Raw genomic sequence first — 8,277 nt, 5'->3', positions numbered from 1 at the left:
CAGCCAAGGGTTTTTAATTGTGTGAAGTCCATACAAAAATTCACTTTCCTCAGTGTAAATTAAATTAATGTATTTTCATTAACTTTATATAAGTCTATTTACTGCTTTTTTAAAAAAATAATCCGTGTATTGGAGAGCAATGTTAATATCTACACTACATATTGTTCCAAAGCTTAAGAATTTGAACTTCAGCTAAACTTTAGGAAAGTCGAGAGAGGTATGAACCTCTTATTTGACATGCTGATATAAGTGGTCAGTCCTGGAAAAATATACATACAAGCAGCACAAAATTATAAAAAAATTATATATATCTACATATACACGTACATACATACATACATACATACATTGAAAGGAATAAGGAGAAATATGTGAATTGAGTTCAATTTCAGAGAGGAAATGTAAGCTGAAAATTATGCAAGTATACTTAATTTTAATTTTTTTTTCAATGCAGTTTATTCAGGAACCTTGAACCTTGACCCTGGGGAAAGCCAGCCCACAGCTTAAATAGCCTCTGGGTAGCCAACCCCAGCATGCCACGTGGGCAATGCAGATAGGTGAATACATGGAAGCAAGCCAGATCCTCAGCCTTAGCCAAATGTGGAGTTGTTCGTGTCAGAGAGCACTCACCATCGGGAAGGTAGAAGGCGGAAACCAGCTCCATCTTTAAGGCATAGCATTCCGCAGCTCTCTACAGTTCTCCCTTTTTGTTTTAGACGCATCAGGCAAGAGTAGAGGTCTGATCTCTGATATTAGAAATAAATTGGGACTTTGTACCGATGTTCATTTAGGTGTCATCCACCCAAAGAGCATCAGACCCGTCCAATACCTTTTTCTCAGAGGCAGGACCTGGGGCAGCAACCCGCATTCAATCAGACATGCTCTTCTCTGGGTCCAAAGCGGCTGACCCTGAGTGCAGTGCTTAGCCTCACATCCTGAGCGTAACATTTTAGCTTTTTATGGTATCCAACCATGCTTGGGGAGACTGTCCTGCTTCAATGGCTGTAAAGGCCTGAATGATCATGGCTGCATTACGCTGTTGTGAGACTCTAATCTTGCATATATACCACAGGCAAACCAAGGAGACCAACACCAGAAGGCCTGCTAACGCTCCCATGCCCGCCCATTCCTTCAGATGATTCATGGCTGCAGCAATCCATGATGATAATCCTGTGGCTAGTCCTGCGTCCACTCTGGTAGAATTTACCGTGACAATGGCCACTCTCAGCTGCTCCATCGTAGTATCGAATTCTCCAGTCCAATTACCTAAAATATAGCTAGACAATTGTTTAGACAGATTTGCAGCACAGGGAAAATTCTCATGTTGTATGTTAGTGACTCAAAGTCCAGCATACTTCCATTGACAGCCAAGTTGAGCAATTTGCCATAGGGTATCAATTTGCTCCTGCACGAGGTCAATCCTCTGATTGAACACCATCAAGCCTCCTTTTAGTTGAGCATTGATTCCTTTTTGTACATCTAAGGCATGAGCTACATTGGCTAAAAGGTTATTCAGGGTCTGAACAGTCTGCACAGTATGACTCCTGGCTAATGCCACGGAGGTAGCTCCAACAGCCGCCAATGAGATGGCAGTAACAATGGCGGCTGTAATTCCAAGATCCCTTTTCTGTCTAAAGAGAGTCATAACGTGAGGGGCATCAATGGGCACAGGCACCCAGCGAGGCATGCGAGTAACCAGCTAGTAAATTTACTAGCATTCCAGCATTGGGCAAAAAAGCAAGTATCATTACCACACTTACTTGGCTCTATCTGGCTAATAATGAATAAAAATGGGGGATATAAACAAACAGGTGTGGGCTTATAGGAAATATTATGAGAAGCCATAACCCCCTCGTTGGAATATCCTGCATCAGTTCTAGAACTAGCAGTGGTGGTGTCCGAGGTCTGAGTAGGTTCAGGAGACCATTGCCCCCAGGGGCGAGACGTGCTCCATGTAAATTGACTAACTCCATGTTTTCCTCCACTTTGAAAGTCATTTAAGGTTCTTAAATTATTTTTTCCCTTTTTTTTAAATTTTCATCAATTAAACTTTATTCATTCTGCATCCCCCCATAAGCCCCTCCCTCCTCCCCTCCCAATCCCACCTTCCCTCCTCCCTCTGCATGCATGCCACTCCCCAAGTACACTGATAGGGGAGGTTCTCCTCTCCTTTCTGATCTTAGTCCATCAGTTCACATCAAAAGTGGCTGCATTGTCCTCTACTATGGCCTGGTAAGGCTGCTCCCCCACAGAGGGAGGTGATCAAAGAGCAGGCCAGTCAGTTCATGTCAGAGGCAGTCCCTCTTCACATTACTATGTAACCCAATTGGACTCTGAACTGCCCTGGGCTACATCTGTGCACAGGTTCTGGGTTATCTCTATGAATAGTCCTTGGTTGGAGTATGAGTCTCTGGGAAGTTCCCTGTTTTTAAATTTTCTTGTTCTGTTGCTCTCCTTGTGGAGACCCTGTCCTCTCCAGCTCTTACTATTTCCCAGTTCTTAAATAAAATTCCATTCACTCTGCCCAACAGTTGCCCATCAGGCTCAGCATCTGCTTTGAGAGTCTGTAGGGCAGAGGCTTTCAGAGGCCCTCTGTGGTAGGTTCCTAGGTTGTTTCCTGTTTTCTTCTTCTTCTGATGTCCATCCTCTTTGCCTTTCCGGATGGGGATTGGACATTTTAGTTAGGGTCCTCTCTCTTGCTTAGTTTCTTTAGATGCACAGGTTTTAGTGGTTTGTCCTATGTTGTATGTCTATATGAGTGAGTATATACCAGGTGTGTCTTTTTGCTTCTGGGACAACTCACTCAGGATGATCCTTTCCAGATCCAACCATTTACCTGCAAATTTCATGATTTCCTTATTTTTCATTGCTGAATAATATTCCATTGTGTAGATGTACCACAATTTCTGCATCCATTCTTCAGTTGAGGGGCATCTGGGTTGTTTCCAGCTTCTGGCTATTACAAATAAAGCTGCTACAAACATGGTTGAGCAAATGTCCTTTTTGTGTACTTGAGCCTCTTTTGGATATATGCCCAGTAGTGGTATGGCTGGATCTTGAGGAAGCGCTATTCCTAGTTGTCTGAGAAAGCGCCAGATTGATTTCCAGAGTGGTTGTACAAGTTTACATTCCCACCAGCAGTGGAGAAGGGTTCCCCTTTCTCCACAACCTCTCCAGCGTGTGTTGTCACTTGAGTTTTTGATCTTGGCCATTCTCATGGGTGTAAGGTGAAATCTCAGGGTTGTTTTGATTTGCATTTCCCTAATGGCTAGTGAGGTTGAGCATTTCTTTAAGTGCTTCTCTGCCATTCGATATTCCTCTACAGAGAATTCTCTGTTTAGCTCTGTTCCCCATTTTTTAAGTGTGTTACTTGGTTTGCTGCTTTTCAGCTTCTTTAGTTCTTTATATATACTTGATATGAGTCCTCTGTCAGATAAAGGGTTGGTGAAGATTCTTTCCCAATCTGTAGGCGGTCGCTTTGTTTTGATGACGGTGTCCTTTGCTTTGCAGAAGCTTTTCTGTTTCATGAGGTCCCATTTATTGGTTGTTACTCTTAGAGCCTGTGCTGTTGGTGTTCTGTTCAGGAACTTGTCTCCTGTACCAATGAGTTCTAGGGTATTCCCCACTTTTTTTTCAAGCCGATTTAATGTGTCTGGTTTTATGTTGAGGTCTTTGATCCACTTGGACTTCAGTTTTGTGCAGGGTGATAAGTATGAATCTATGTTCATTTTTCTACATGTAGACATCCAGTTGGACCAGCACCATTTGTTGAAGATGCTATCTTTTTTCCATTGTATGGTTTTGGCATCTTTGTCAAAGATCAGGTGTCCATAAGTGTGTGGGTTTATTTCTGGGTCCTCTGTTCGGTTCCATTGATCCACCATTCTGTTTCTATGCCAGTACCATGCAGTTTTTAAAACTGTTGCTCTATAGTACAACTTAAGATCAGGGATGGAGATACCTCCAGAAGATCTTTTATTGTAGAGGATTGTTTTAGCAATTCTGGGTTTCTTGTTATTCCATATGAAGTTGAAAATTTTTCTTTCCAGGTCTGTAAAGAATTGTGTTGGTAATGTGATGGGCATTGTATTGAATCTGTCAATTGCTTTTAATAAGATGGCCATTTTTACTATGTTAATCCTGCCAAGCCATGAGCATGGGAGATCTTTCCATCTTCTCATATCTTCTTCTAGTTCTTTCTTCAGAGATTTGAAACTTTTTTCATACAAGTCTTTGACTTCCTTGGTTAGGATTACTCCGAGGTACCTTATGTCATTTGTGGCTATTGTGAAGGGTGTTGTTTCCCTAATTTCTTTCTCAGCCCTTTTGTCTTTTGTATACAGGAGGGCTACTGATTTTTTTTAGTTAACTTTGTATCCGGCCACTTTGCTGAAGGTGTTTGTCAGCTGTAGGAGTTCCCTGGTAGAGTTTTTGGGGTCACTCATGTATACTATCATATCATCTGCAAATAGTGATAATTTGACTTCTTCCTTTCCAATTTGTATCCCCTTGATCTTCTTCAACTGTCTTATTGCTCTAGCAAGGACTTCCAGAACTATGTTGAAGAGATATGGAGAGAGTGGGCAGCCTTGTCTTGTCCCTGATTTCAGTGGGATTGCTTTAAGTTTCTCTCGGTTCAGTTTGATGTTGGCTATAGGTTTGCTGTATATTGCCTTTACTATGTTTAGATATGTGCCTTGTATCCCTGATCTCTCCAATACTTTAAACATGAATGGATGATGGATTTTGTCAAAGGCTTTTTCAGCATCTAGGGAGATTATTATGTTTTTTTTTCTTTCAATTTGTTAATATGGTGGATCACATTGATGGATTTCCGTATATTGAACCACCCCTGCATACCTGGAATGAAGCCTACTTGGTCATGGTGGATGATATCTTTGATGTGTTCTTGTATTCGGTTTGTGAGTATTTTGTTGAGTATTTTTGCATCAATGTTCATAAGGGAGATTGGCCTAAAGTTCTCTTTTTTGGTTGGGTCTTTGTGAGGTTTAGGTACCAAGGTGACTGTGGCTTCATAGAATGAGTTTGGTAATGTTGCTTCTGTTTCGATTTTGTGGAATAGTTTGAAGAGAATTGGAGTTAGCTCTTTTTTGAATGTCTGGTAGAATTCTGCGCTGAAACCATCAGGTCCTGGTCTTTTTTTGGATGGGAGACTTTCGATGACTGCTTCTATTTCCTTGGGAGATATAGGACTATTTAATTGATTTACCTGGTCCTGATTTAGCTTTGGTAAGTGGAATTGATCAAGAAAATTGTCCATTTCATTTAAATTATCAAATTTTGTTCCGTATAGACTTTTGAAGTAAGTCCAAATGATTGCTTGGATTTCCTCAGTGTCTGTAGTTATGTCCCCCTTTTCATTTCTGATTTTGTTGATTTGGATGGTGTCTCGCTGCCTTTTAGTTAGCTTGGCTAAGGGTTTGTCTATCTTGCTGATTTTCTCAAAGAACCAGCTCTTGGTTTCATTGATTCTTTGAATTGTTTTATTTGTTTCTAATTGATTGATTTCAGCCCTGAGTTTGATTATTTCCAGCAGTCTGCTCCTTCTTGGTGTGTCTGCTGCTTCTTTTTCTAGGGTTTTTAAGTGAGCCATTAATTTGCTTGAATGCGCTGTCTCAAATTTCTTCTTGAAGGCACTTAGTGCTATGAACTTTCCTCTTAGCACTGCTTTCATTGTGTCCCACAAGTTTGGGTATGTTGTGTCTTCATTTTCATTGAGTTCTAGGAAGATTTTAATTTCTTTCTTTATTTCTTCCCTGACCCAGCTGTCTTTTAGTAACAAGTTGTTCAGTTTCCATGTATGTGAAGGCTTTTTTGCTATTTCTGTTGTTACTGAGGTCCAGCTTTATTCCATGGTGATCAGACAGGATACAAGGGATTATTTCAATCTTCCTGTATTTGTTGAGGCTTGCTATGTGACCAACTATGTGGTCTATTTTGGAGAAGGTTCCAAGAGGTGCTGAGAAGAAGGTAAATTCTTTTGTGTTTGGGTGTAAGGTTCTGTAAATGTCTGTTAGGTCCATTTGATTCATGACCTCTGTTAGAGATATTGTTTCTTTGTTTAATTTCTGTTTTGTTGACCTGTCCTTTGTTGAGAGTGGTGTGTTGAAGTCTCCCACTATTAGTGTGTGGGGATCTATATGTGGTTTAAGTTTTATCAATGTTTCATTCACAAATGTGGGTGCCCTTGTATTTGGGGCATAGATGTTCAGGATTGTGATGTCTTCTTGGTGGAATTTTCCCTTGATGAGTATGAAGTGTCCTTTCCCATCTTTTTTGATTAATTTTGGTTGAAGGACTATTTTATCAGATATTAGAATTGCTACTCCTGCTTGCTTCTTGCGTCCATTTGCTTGAAAAGCCGTCTTCCATCCCTTTACCCTCAGGTAATGTCTATCTTTGTGACTTAGGTGTGTTTCTTGTACACAACAGATTGCTGGGTTTTGTTCATGCATCCATTCTGTTAGTCTGTGTCTTTTTATTGGAGAATTAAGTCCATTGATATTGAGAGAGAGTAATGACCAGTGGCTGTTAGATCCTTTGAATTTGATGTTGGCTGTGGTCATACAGTTGTGTGCTTGGTTGCTTTTCGTTTTACTGTAGTGGGGTTCTTTATTTCCTGTGTTTTCTTGAATGTAGCTAGCTTTCTTGGGTTGTATTTTCCCTTCCAGTGTCTTCTGTAATGCTGGATTTGTTTGTAGGTATTGTTGAAATTTGTTTTTGTCATTGAATATCTTGTTTTCTCCGTCTGTGAGGACTGAGAGTTTTGCAGGGTATAGTAGCCTGGGCTGACATCTGTGTTCTCTTAGAGTCTGCATGATATCTGTCCAGGCCCTTCTGGCTTTCATAGTCTCTGTTGAAAAGTCAGGTGTGATTCTAATGGGTTTGCCATTATATGTTACTTGGCCTTTTTCTCTTGTAGCTTTTAGTATTTTTTCTTTGTTCTGTATACTTACAGTTTTGATTATTATGTGGCGGGAGGATTTTCTTTTCTGGTCTAATTTATTGGGTGTTCTATAGGCCTCTTGTATTCTTATTGGCCTCTCCTTTAAGTTGGGGAAATTTTCTTCAATGATTTTGTTGAAAATATTGTCTGGGCTTTGGTGCAGGGAATCTTCTTTTTCCTCTATTCCTATTATTCTTAGGTTTTGTCTTTTTATGTTGTCTTGAATTTCTTGGACGGTCTGTGTCAGGAATTTTTTAGATTTAATATTTTCTTTGACAGATACATCTATTTCTTCCATTGTATCTTCCACACCTGAGATTCTTTCTTCCATTTCTTGTAGCCTATTGGTTATGCTAACCTCTGTAGTTCCTGCTCTCTTCCCTAAGTTCTTTCTCTTCACAATTTCTTCCATTTGTGTTTGTTTTTTAATTTTTCCAATTCTATCTTCAGGTCTTGAGCTATTTTGTTGGTTTCCTTCCCCTGTCTGACTGTATTTTCATGTTTTTCCATCAATTCCTTCAGCTGTTTGTTTGAACAATCCACTGTTTCTTTTATTTCATTCAGTGATTTAAGCATTTCCTCTTTAAAGGCCACATGCCATTTGGCTGCAGCTTCTTCTATTTTTTTTTTCGTATTTTATTTGTTTCCTCTGTTATCATCTTCTTGAGCATAAATGTTAGGTCGTCTCCTTGAATTTCATTTATACTGGAGTGTCTAGGGCTATTTGCCCCTGGATAACTGGGTTCTGGAGATGCCATATTGCTCTGGCTTTTGTTGGTTGAACTTTTACGCTGTCCTCTACCCATTGGGCTATCTTAGTTGTTTGAATTTTGTTTCTGGTTGTTCCTGGACTGTTGTAGTGGAGAGAATCCCTTTGGCAGGAAAATGGTTTTTCCTCAAGGAAGCCTTCCCAGCTTTTTGGGTATAGTCCCTGGATGTCTGGTGTTTTTCAGGAGTTGCTACAACTCACCTCAGGCATAGAGACCTGGGTGATAACTGTGGTCCTGATTAGTCAAGAGGGCTCTCCTCTCACCGGGAGAACTCCTGGAGACAGCTGCCCTCCTTCTGGGTTTCTTGCTGTAAATTTAGTGATCAGCTGCTGTAACCTGTGTGTCCCGTGGTTTGGTCGGTTTTGTTAGGGATAACTGGTTGCCCCTTGGAGCAGTATCTGGGGTTTGATCTCAGGGTTCCCGGTCTTTTGTAGGTCTGAGGTTGGGGCTCTGTGCCCCAAAACCCAAGAGGTAATCTGTGGCGGGTGAGTACTGCTCTGGTGTCTTGGGGCACTCAGTTCTGTCTGTAAGGAGTAGTTG

This window comes from Meriones unguiculatus, chromosome 2 (assembly GCF_030254825.1).
Source record: "Meriones unguiculatus strain TT.TT164.6M chromosome 2, Bangor_MerUng_6.1, whole genome shotgun sequence".
Taxonomy (NCBI): Eukaryota; Metazoa; Chordata; class Mammalia; order Rodentia; family Muridae; genus Meriones; species Meriones unguiculatus.
This window is presented reverse-complemented; position numbering follows the sequence as displayed.